The following is a 12,123-nucleotide window of genomic DNA, read 5'->3' as shown; positions in this document are numbered from 1 at the left end:
GCCTCTCACTGTTGTGGCCTCTCCCGTTGTGGAGCACAGGCTCCGGACGCGCAGGCTCAGCGGCCATGGCTCACGGGCCCAGCCGCTCCGCGGCATGTGGGATCTTCCCGGACCGGCTGCATCGGCAGGCGGACTCTCAACCACTGTGCCACCAGGGAAGCCCTCATTTCCCCTTTTGACTGCAAATCTTTCAATAGAAAGCATTGATGATCAAAATATCCATCCCTCCGTGCTGGGGTGCTGATTCCTACCCTCGGTTCAGATCATGCCCCTCCATGCTAGGCCTCCTTTATATTTGCCTAGTCATTCACTTTGGGGGAAGACTAACCAGATCTCATGAACAGGCTCAGAAACACTTTATGGGAAACACTTTATGGGCTATACATTTTATCACTTATACCTCATTGTGATGCAAGCATTGTACATGTGCTTTTAGCAGCAGACTTAAAACAAGCAGTGTCACAGTTCATGAGTAGTTATATTCTGTGACAATTTCACTAGATAATTTTTTTTCCACCCGGAGCATCAGGGCAAAAGTATGGATAACATAATAACTTTCATAAATACAGACCTCAATGAACAGAACTAGAATTTAACATCCACTGAAACATAATATCGTTCTCTCTAAAATTACCCTCACCTCCACCAAGTAGAGCCAAATCAAGACTAACTTGTTTGCAAAACAAGTCTGGTCAGTTGATCATTATAGGCTCCTCCAAACTGGCTGAGGTAGAACTCCCCAGGAGTCTCAGACTGAATTCCCAACAGGCTTCTCAAGGCCAGGAAAGTCAAGCCCAAGGCCTGACATCAGGCTCTGCCTCAGTGGATTTCTCAGTCCCCCAAATATTGAGATTCTTGCACGTGCCAGAAAGACATGCCAGTCCTTCCCATTCACCTGATTAGGCTGCTCAGAACTGGAGTTCCCAATTTCTGGAGGGACCAGGCAAAGAGAAAAGAAAAACGTTTTAATTCTACCCACAAGAGTAATTTACCAAATTGCTATAAATCATAACCAACTTGAGGTGAAGGGCTTCCCTCTATCTGGAAAACACAGATAAAAACCAGTAACATTCCAGACAAAACCCATAAAAATTATAACCATATTTACCAGTTCACTCAATAACTAATCCTTTTGTTATCTCTTTATGAAGCCATAAGATTTTCCGTTAGGATTCTTTAATTTCTTACCCTGTTCAGCAGTATAATCTGACATTTATCAGGGACGTGTTATTGTCAAAAGGTTCTTCCTATGGATCTTCTTGAAGATGAAGCACTTCTGCAAAAGCATCAGAGTACAACAATAACTGTCTATAGATGACAAGACTTAAAAGGCACGGTTAAGCACCTGATTACAATGTAATCAATAAAGAAACTTGGTTACAATAACTAGAATTATGACATAATAATCATAGCCCTTCAAAACCTTAATCTCTGGCAAAAACCAAGGAGCAAGTAACTGTGCATTTCCTAATTGGAAACTTATGCTTTAGTCGTCCTCTCCTAAGAAGGCGAGGGTAGGTAAACTCAGACCCACCCAGCAATTAATTTTCCAGTATTTTATCCTATTTGAATTGACCCAGATAGTCAAATTCTCATTTAACTTTGTTTAGTTTCAAGTTACCAAAATCTGGAGAGAGTATTTTACATAGACATTCCCCAAACATAATTTACTTCTATAGAGTTTACCTAAAAGCTCTCTTTTCTCCTTTACTCTTAGAGGTCACATAAGATTAAAGTTCCAGGGACTTCCCTGGTGGCACAGTTACGAATCCGCCTGCCAATGCAGGGGACACGGGTTCAAGCCCTGGTCTGGGAAGATCCCACATGCCGCAGAGCAACTAAGCCCGTGCGCCACAACTACTGAGCCTGCGCTCTAGAGCCTGTGAACCACAACTACGGAGCCCACGTGCCACAACTACTGAAGCTCCCATGCCTAGAGCCCGTGCTCCGCAACAAGAGAAGCCACCGCGATGAGAAGCCCGGGCACTGCAACGAAGAGTAGCCCCCACACTCGCCACAACTAGAGAAAGCCTGCGCACAGCAACGAAGACCCAACACAGCCTAAAATAAATACACTTAAATCTTAGAAAAAAAAGATGATTTGTCTTCTACCATTCTCCATCTTCACTATTCATTGCCCTTATTAACACTCTGTGGTTTATTTTACACCGGCCAGCCTAGAGATTCTCGGAATTTACACAGGCCAGAAGAACTATCTACCATTTGCAGGATGCCCTTATGGTTTGGCAGGGAATATAATAAAACCACAGATGCTAGTCTAAAGGGGAAGCTGTTTAAGTCTGTGGAAATGGTGTCACCAGGAGAATGGCGACATTGTAAGCTGTGAGCAGGAGCCCATTTAACAGGGGGGTGGGTGAGGAGGCAGAGGAACCAGCAGGCGCTTACTTGGTTCTTCCTGGACTTGGCTGGCAGCAATCTGGCTGGCTGCTCGCACAGGTTTCCAGGACGCCATCAAGAGTTTATTCTGAATGCACAGAAAGTTTTGTCAGAATAATCAGGGCTTCCTTCAGTGTGTGCTTGACTGGGAAAGAAAGCAGGAACCCCTTAGTGGCTAATATTCTGGGGGTGGTTGACCCTGGAGTGATGCATAGAAGAAGGGCTACAAAGTAAGGATGGTGGAGAGGATTTTGAAACAACTCGAAAGAATAGAGTCTTGTGGAAGAAACCCCCAGAGGCAGCAGACTGGAGCATTGTAACGCTCACCTGCTCACGTGGCCCTATGGAGACAGGAAGGGTGGCTGGAGAGTCGGAGGAGAACCAAAGCCAGAAAGGCCAAAAGAAAGTGAGAACTCGAGCAGCAGTACTTGATTTGGTGAAGAAATGAAGAATGTTGTTAAGGAACTGTGTATGTATGTGAGCAGACTGGTGATTAGCAGGAATCAGTACCTTACGTGTGCAAGTGCGTGCACAGAGAGGGAGAATGAGAGAGAAGGAACGACGTTACCTTGCCTCTTTCCACTAGTCAGAATCCTCAGATATTAACTATATTTAGGTCTCTTCGAGAGTAGGAGCCACAAATTTTCCTTCTGTTGCGTCTGTTATATGGCAGGGCCTCCTTGAATTCAGCGTATTGTACTTTGGGCATCATGGAAAATGGGTTCTTGGCTTCCTGGCAGTATGCACTGCTAAGAGCACCCAGAGCTCTTAGCACAAGAGCACGAAAGTTCCTCACCTCACTTCCAGCATTCTTCACCCACACATTTTGAGAGCTCTACCTAACAGTCCAGTTCTAACGCATGTCTTTGACTAAGCATGAAGTTTGTTGTTGCCAAGAGTCCGTTTAGATTAAACCCCTATGACCATTAGCCATTTTCTGAGTAGCCTGGGGAATCAAATGTAAACAAAAGGTGGGGGATGAAGAGTGGGGTGCGAGGATCTAAAGGGAAACTGCCCGTTCTGACAGGTGAAGACAGTGCCTGCAGACTCAAGAGAAGGAGTCACAGGAAGAGGAAGCCCAGGGGGCTTCTACTCTTTCCAAGATTTATATCTGCACAATTTCCTACCTAATCAGATGATTGGTAAGAAGCTGCCAGATCTTCTCACGGACTCCCACAGCTGCTTGGAGATTATATTAGGGCTTCTCAGTGATAGGCAGGACTGTCACAAGAAAGCATGAAGCTAGTGATGGTAATGTGTGATCCATCACTAAGGGATGTGCATGCTGCTTTTTGTATATTAGCCTTGTATCTTGCAATAATCTTAGCTATAATCACTTATTCGTTCCAGGAATTCTTTTAGATTTTCTACAAAGACTATCATGTCATCTGTGAGAGAGATGGGTTTATTTCTTCCTTCCCAATCTGTATACCTTTTATCATTTTACTGCATTGGTTAAAACTTCCAATACAATGTTGAGAAGGATTGGTGAGAGGGGACATCTTTGTCTTGTACCTGATCTTAGTGGGAAAGCTCAAGTTTCTCACACTACGTATGATGCTTTTTGTTTTTAAATTGTCTCTTATGCTTTCTGCTTACAAAGTTGGAACTACAGCTCATTAAACATTTTCAAATGTTGTAGTAAATATATATGAAAATAGAAGTTTTTTACAATCTCTGCATGCCTACTCCAAATTGCCATTGCCAATTATTTGATATGTCTCTCTCAAGAGGATATATTTTGTGATTTTGAAGTAGATCGTGTCTTTTATGTTTTCTTTTTCTATGTTCTAGTTTCTGTAACAGTTCTTTTTTTCTTTTTCATTCAATAATTCATTTTTCATTTTTTTATTGAAGTATAGTTGATGTACAATATTATATAAGTTACAGGTGTACAGCATAGTGATTCACAATTCTTAAAGGTTATACACCTCTTATAGTTATTATAAAATATTGACTATATTCCTTGTGTTGTACAGTATACCCTTAGAGTTTATTTTATTCATAATATAGTTTGTACCTCTTAATCCCCTACCCCTATATTGCTTCTCCCCTCTTCTCTCTCCCCACTAGTAATCACTAATTTGTTCTCTATATCTGTGAGTCTGTTTCTTTTTTCTTACATTCATTAGTTTGTTGTATTTTTTAGGTTCCACATATAAGTGATACCATACAGAATTTATCTTTCTCTGAAAGATTGTGTCTTAATATACAGTATCTCTAACCAAAAAAAAAAAAAATTGTACCCACTTCAAACTGACATTCCTTGACAGTTTGGGGTATACATAACCAGGCTGTGTGTATGTATGTAAAAGAGAGAGACAGCCAGCCAGAATGTGATGAACTTGCCCCTCCTCCATTTCTGGGAAATGCTCCTGATTTTTATCTTTTATAGGAAACTGTGTTATGAATTAGGTAGCCACGTCATTTATTTAACGTGAATATGTTAAAATTTAGTTCAGTCACCGAATGCCCTAATCAGAATTAACCCAATGAATAAATGAATAAATGGAATGGTTATGAGCTATGAGCCACATATGTGCTCACCTGTTGGAGAGCTATCAAGAACCTGGTGGCCTAGATGTGATTTCCACCCAAGGATCCCTGAAGTTCTTATGAGCATGTGAAGGAAGGTGCCATGTCTTAGATCCCTAGCAAGGATATCCTGGAGTGATGGCTTGAGAAGTCCTTTTGTAAATGGTTGTTTGGGAACCCACAGTTTTTTGCTTTTTGTTTTTTGTTTTTTTTTTTTGCGGTACGCGGGCCTCTCACTGTTGTGGCCTCTCCTGTTGCGGAGCACAGGCTCCAGGCGCGCAGGCTCAGCGGCCATGGCTCACGGGCCCAGCCGCTCCGCGGCATGTGGGATCTTCCCAGACCGGGGCATGAACCCGTGTCCCCTGCATTGGCAGGCAGACTCTCAACCACTGCGCCACCAGGGAAGCCCGGGAACCCACAGTTTTAACTAAGACACCCTCATGGACATGAAACCATGGGCCTTTAGGGATGCACCACCCACCAAGCAGTTCCAGAGATTGGTGCTGGACAGTTGGGGATATATGTTGCTTGGAAAAGGTAGGTGTAGAGGCCTAAGTGTCCTCTAGGAATGGGTCCTGTGATACTGTGGCTGCCTCTTCTCAGTCTATGCTCCCACGTCCACACCCACACTTTTCTAGAACATTTGAGAGAATATGTCTTGGTTTATGAATTAGACTTATAATTTTGAAACTCCCTAACTGGCCATCTCCAAGGAGCTGTGGGAGTTCCTGACTCAGCTATGTGTGTAAATGCTCACAGTTGGATTTTCTGGAACAAGTAAGCCGTACTCAGTTACTGGCTTTCTGTAATCAAGTTGCTAGGTAAAATTTAGCAATCATTGGTGACTCTTCTGGCTAATCATTTTGTTTTTGAGCATTAAGTATAACCTAATAAAAAACTTATTTATGAAAAGACCTTTTCTGCCACAAATAATAGATATTCATTTTAGAGAATAGAGGTAAACACTAAAAAAAAAATGAGCAGTAATCCTCCTACCAATGATAGCTATAACATTTTGGCATATTTTCTTCTAAAATCTTCTTGCTTTAATAAGCTTTCAATAAATAGATGTTATATAGTTGTATGAGAAAATTTCCCTTTCTCCTTTTATTTCAACTTAGGGATAACTATGTTTTTCTTTTCTCTTCACAGAAATGCTTTATCATCTGTATTTTTCAAAAACATTTGACCATGAATTATTTTTATGCAATCCTGGTGGCAAGCTTGAGGGTCTTAGATATCTGTAATCCTTATCTTCTGTATAAAGACACATAGAGCTGTGATGTTTCTTTATGAAGGTATGAAAATACATTCTGTTAGTACAGATCGTGAAGGAGATAATAAATTAGTTTGCTTTGCTTATTTAAATACACATTCTGTCAAATGGCATTCTTTTTTACTTACATTTTTTGAGGAAATTTGGTTTTTAAAAAGACCTTTATATTGATCCACAGAGCAAAGTCCTTGGACCTTGATTAGAGCTGCTTTAGTTTGATCCTCAAATGGGCTATGACATTTCTAGCCTCCGAATTTCAAACCAAGTTGTTTCTGTATTTCCTCCTTGAGTGTTTGTAAGTATTTTGTCTTCAGAGATATATCCAATCTAAGTCATGTTGCTTAGATTGGAATCATGTGGGTGACTGGGTAAACAGCCACCCTGTACACACAGTTGTAGAATATCTATTTATTTATTTTAGGCCACGCAGTATGTGGGATCTTAGTTCCCTGACAAGGGATCGAACCCATGCCCCTGCAGTAGAAGCACAGAAGAGTCTTAACCACTGGACTGCCAGGGAAGTCCCCACTTGCAGAATATTTAATGTTCGTGATATATTTAGTGAAAAAAGTAAGCTACAGAATAATATTAGTAATATAAACCCACTTTTATGAAAATGAAAGTTAGATAAATATACCTACATAGAAAAAATACAGATCTGTTAAAGTAATATCAGGACTACTCCTATCAATATGGTCTTAAATTTTAGAAGATCAATTCTGAATTCTTGATGAACTTTGTAACGTTTATAATAGTGTGGCTGTGCATGTCTGCTGAACTTTGGATCCTGATATAACCCTGTCTTTACTTAGTGAAGCTTTTTGGATTTTTCTTTAATGAAATATTAAATCAAATGTGGCACTTTGGTTAATAGGCTCAGAAAAAAGGAATGACTCATACTTGGATGACAAAATGTATCCTGACCTTGAGGGTTTCATTCTGCAGCTCAGAGAGTGGGAGGATTCTCGAAATGGCAGTGACCTTTGTGGGTAAAGTCATGTTGCCCACAATTTCCTCCTCAGTTTTTTGTTGAGTCATTAAGCACTGCTAGTATTGGCTCTGTCAGAAGCCAACCTAGAAAAAGCATCTTTGTCAAATCTAATTCCAGAGCTAGAATGTGGAGGTTGACAGTGAATATAATAGCTGTCATTCCCAAAAGTTTTGGCTCAGTCATCTTTCCAAAATTAACATACTTAAGCAAGAAACAAAAATCACTCCTCTCCTACCCCTACTTCTCACCTTGCCCTCGACCAATAGAGAGCTCAGAGAAATGGAGGGATCAGGCATCTTTTCAAAGATGAAGCCAGGCCCAAAGGACCACTTTCCAAGGGTAGCTGGCCCACAGCTTTTTCCTCCAAGAAAACTGCTGAAGAAGCCATCCCAGGAGAAGGTGCTTGTTTGAAGATCTGTGCCCCAAACAATTTTCATCCACGAAGATGAACATAAAGACCCACTGGATTAGATAATCGGTAGAATCTCTTCCTGCTCTAAAATTCTAGGGTTATCATCTGGGCTTGGTGGCCCAAAGTTAAAATGACCTATGATACTTAATTCCTGAGAAAGAACAAAAAAGAGATAAACATTTTATCCACAGGCCTGATATCTTTTGGGAACTGATCAAGCCTGGGGAATGACACATAGGTAGTGTATGGAAGGCAGTGTGCACCTGTGTGTCTGTTTGGGGCAGGCTTTCGTAATTTCACAAAGCCTTCTTTCCCATCTACCAAGAACAATTCCTTTCTAGTCCCCTGAGGAAATGCCCCTGATCTTTTTTTTTTATCCTCTTCCTTTCTTACTACCTCATTCCCTCTTGCTCTTGATTTGAATATTCATTCAACAAACACTTACTGGGGACCTTTGACATTTATTCTTCAGAGATAGCATGATATAGCTGAAAGGTTGTAGACAGGATCTTTGACTTAACTTTACCGCTTACAAACCTAATAAGTGGTTTGGACAAGTGACTTTGAGTCAGAGCACAGAATAGGCATAGCATATCCTTCCTACCTCACATGTGAATATATTTCATAAATTGTTAAAAAAATAGATTTTTAGGGGCTTCCCTGGTGGCACAGTGGTTGAGAATCTGCCTGCCAATGCAGGGGACACGGGTTCGAGCCCTGGTCTGGGAAGATCCCACATGCCTCAGAGCAACCAGGCCCATGAGCCACAACTACTGAGCCTGTGCATCTGGAGCCTGTGCTCCGCAATAAGAGAGGCCGTGACAGTGAGAGGTCCGCGCACCGCGATGAAGAGTGGCTCCCGCTCACCGCAACTAGAGAAAGCCCACGCACAGAAACAAAGACCCAACACAGCCATAAAATAAATTAATTAATTAATTTTAAAATAAATTATTATTTTAAATTTAAAATAAATTATTTATTTTAAAAATTTAAAAAATTGGATCATATATTTTAAAAAAAGATTTTTATTAACTTGTAAATGCCCCTAGGGGAGGGCACTTAATAAACTAGTCTTTAGCATTTGGGTTTGAATTCATTTATGAAATGCATCTGATTTTTTAGTTGAGAGCACAGGCTTGTTAGGATTGGAGTGTGTTGGGGAGAGGATACTGCAGTAGGGAGACTCAAAGCACCTAGGGAAAGGAGGATTCTCAAAGGAGGAGAAAAGGGGCTGAAAGAGTAGGTGAGGGGCCCTCAGAAAATACTTTGCCTGCTTTTATTTCCGCACGGTCAGGCCCTGACTGTTTGCGATCTGGATACACAGTGGACCTGGCCTCCAAGCAGAGCTGCTTAGGTTACCAGGGACAAAGACCACTCATCCTGCAAAGCGAAGTGCCATATGCTCCAGGAACCCCCAAATCATATGTTCTCGGGGCTATTAGTCCGTGAGGTTGGGAACAGGCTTTCTTTTTAGTGTTGGGGCTGGCCAGTAAGCTCGATTTAGAGTTTAAATCAATAAACATATGTTATAAAGGGAAATTCTTCATGCCGAGATGATTTCATAAAACGGACTTATTGTTGAGTTGTATTTTTGTGTACATGGCGGAAAGGTTATGGAGTCGGACACCTCACATTCTAGTTTCGATTCTGCCCGCTGCGGTGCCTTAGGCAGATCCCCCAGCCTCTCGGTCTCTCAGAAGAGTGTGGTTTGAATGCAGTTTTCTTTTTTAAAAAATTTATTTTATTGAAGTATAGCTGTCATGCCCCTGCAGTGGAAGCACAGAGTCTTAACCACTGGACCACCAAGGAAGTCCCAAATGCAGTTTTCTTAAAGTATAGTTCTTGGATTACCCGCATCAGAATGACCCGGGCCACTTTTTAAACATTTCTGGACTATTTCCTAAATGAGGTGAATCAGAATCTCTGGGTATGAAACCGAGTTCCCCTCCCGAGTTTATGATGAACCTCTCTATCCAAAACTGTATTCCATTCCCTTCCTTGTCCTGCCTCTGTTCCCCTCAGGATTGAGGAGTATCAAAGAAGAGGGGGGATTGAAATGGAGCAGGACCCTGTGGGGCCCTCCCAGGTACAAAAGCCCCTCCCTTTCCCCCGTTTCTTGTTGGTAACAAAAAAAAGGCTTTAGTCTCCTAGGCCTTCCCTGAGTTCCAGAGAGCAGGCAAAGCAGTTGCTAGTTACGGAAATGAGAGAATACAGAAACAAAGAAAAAGCAGCTAAGCAAGAAAAGTAATGACAATAGTTTGGCCATAAAACAGAGTCCTAGCTCCTCCTCAAGGGATACGACTAACCAGATTAAGATTCCTGGGCTTCCCTGGTGGCGCAGTGGTTAAGAATCCACCTGCCAATGCAGGGGACACGGGTTCGAGCCCTGGTCCAGGAAGATCCCACATGCCACGGAACAACTAAGCCCATGCTCCACAACTACTGAGCCTGTGCTCTAGAGCCCTCGAGCCACAACTACTGAGCCTGTGCGCCACAGCTACTGAAGCCCACCTGCCTAGAGCCCATGCTTCGTAACAAGTGAAGCCACCACAATGAGAAGCCTGCACACCACAACGAAGAGTAGACCCCGCTCGCTGCAACTAGAGAAAGCCTGCGCAGAGCAACAAAGACCCAACGCAGCCAAAAATAAATTAAAAAAAAAAAAGGACATTGTAAAGCTATACACAAGGTAAGGTATTGTTATTTTTTTGGGTTAACATAATACAGCTGGAAGGAACCCTAGATATCATCTAACTCCTTCATCTTACAGGCACTGAGGGTCAAGTGTATTTACTGCCTAAGAGCACACACCAAGTAATAATAAACAGTGTAGACTCTAGAGTCATACATACCTGGTTGCAGGCCCAGTCCTACTACTCACTAGTGATCTGGGAGCCGAGGGCCCCACAGAAGTGGAGAGCTGAGTAGTACAGAGTGAGTAGAGTTTGCCAGTTGGGCAGGCACTCCAGGCAGAGGCAACAAGGGTTTGTCCAGAGAGAGAGGTCTGTGAGGGAGTGAGCACTGCATGGAGGCAGGGATACAGGAGGATGTAGCTGGTGCATATGGTGCTTTTGTGGAAGGGAAGAAAAAAGGATAAGGGCTGGGGAAGGAGGCAGTTGCCCTACCTCTGGAAGAGGAAACTTCAAGTCAGATTTTCTTTTTCTTGCTATTTTACTATTACTTTGTATCAATAATACACCCAGGTTGAGTTGCTACGAACTCTAAGAAATGTGTCTCTGTCAACAGAGTCTCTCATACTTTGTAGTCCAGGAAGGAAGATCAGGTGGGACCTGGGATATGGCCCGTTCCCTGGTGCCGCTTCTGCTTCCCCTGTGAGCAAGGCTCTCTTGGGCAAAAAGGCTCTGGGTGTGGTTAGAAAACATTAATAATAGCTACCATTTCCTTGGGTCATTTGTAGAGACGTGGATGGACCTAGAGACTGTCACACAGAGTGAAGTAAGTCAGAAAGAGAAAAACAAATATCGTTTATTAACGCATATATGTGGAACCTAGAAAAATGGTACAGATGAACTGGTTTGCAGGGCAGAAATAGAGACACAGATGTAGAGAACAAACGTTTGGACACCACTGGGGGAAAGTGGCGGGGAGGTGGTGGTGGTGGTGGGATGAATTGGGAGATTGGGATTGACATGTATACACTGATGTGTATAAAATTGATGACTAATAAGGACCTGCTGTATAAAAAAAAATTAAAGTTCAAAAAAAACACAAATAATAGGTACCATTTCCATGTGCCTGGCATTATTCTGTTGAATGTATTGATTCATTTACTCCTCACAAAAACCTCATGAAGTAAGCACCACTATTTTTTTCTCTTCTCAACTTTTCAAAACTTTTCAAAAGCGAAGTATAGCATGCATATAAAAAATAAAGTGTACAGTTTAATGAACTTTCATAAGAAGAGCAGACGCATGTAACTAGCACCCAGAACAAGAAAATTACTCGCACACAGAAGGCCCCTTGTGGCCTCAACCAGTTACTAGCCCTCCCCTCCCTCAAAAGCAACTACCAAGCCTTACTTCTGACAACAGAGCTTAGTTTGCTTGTTTTGTACAGTATTATTTGTATGCAGCTTCTTTCACTTACATGGCATGTAGTTATAGGTCTGTTCATTCTCTCTCATTGTTGGGTAGTATCCTCAACCTTTTATTATGAAACATTTAAAGCCCCAGAAAAGTTGAAAAACTAGTACATACAATGAATAACCATATACCCTTTACCTAGAACATAAAGGACTGTTATTATTTCCAGTTTTTAAATGAAGGAACTAAGGCAAAGGGCAACTAGGTAACTAGCTCAGGTTATGTCCCCGGGATCTAGTCTCGCCTAGCTTGCTACTTAGTCAGTCATGACTGTGGGCAAAATCACCTAATGTCTCTGTTTCTCATTATTAAAATGGGAGTGATAATCCCTATTGCACTGAGCTCCCAGATTGTTGGGAGGCTCAAACAATGAGGAACATATGAAAGTGCTTTGTGAAGAGTAAAGTGG

This window comes from Neophocaena asiaeorientalis, unplaced genomic scaffold, assembly GCF_003031525.2.
Source record: "Neophocaena asiaeorientalis asiaeorientalis breed wild unplaced genomic scaffold, Neophocaena_asiaeorientalis_V1.1 scaffold260, whole genome shotgun sequence".
NCBI classification, from domain to species: domain Eukaryota; kingdom Metazoa; phylum Chordata; class Mammalia; order Artiodactyla; family Phocoenidae; genus Neophocaena; species Neophocaena asiaeorientalis.
This window is presented reverse-complemented; position numbering follows the sequence as displayed.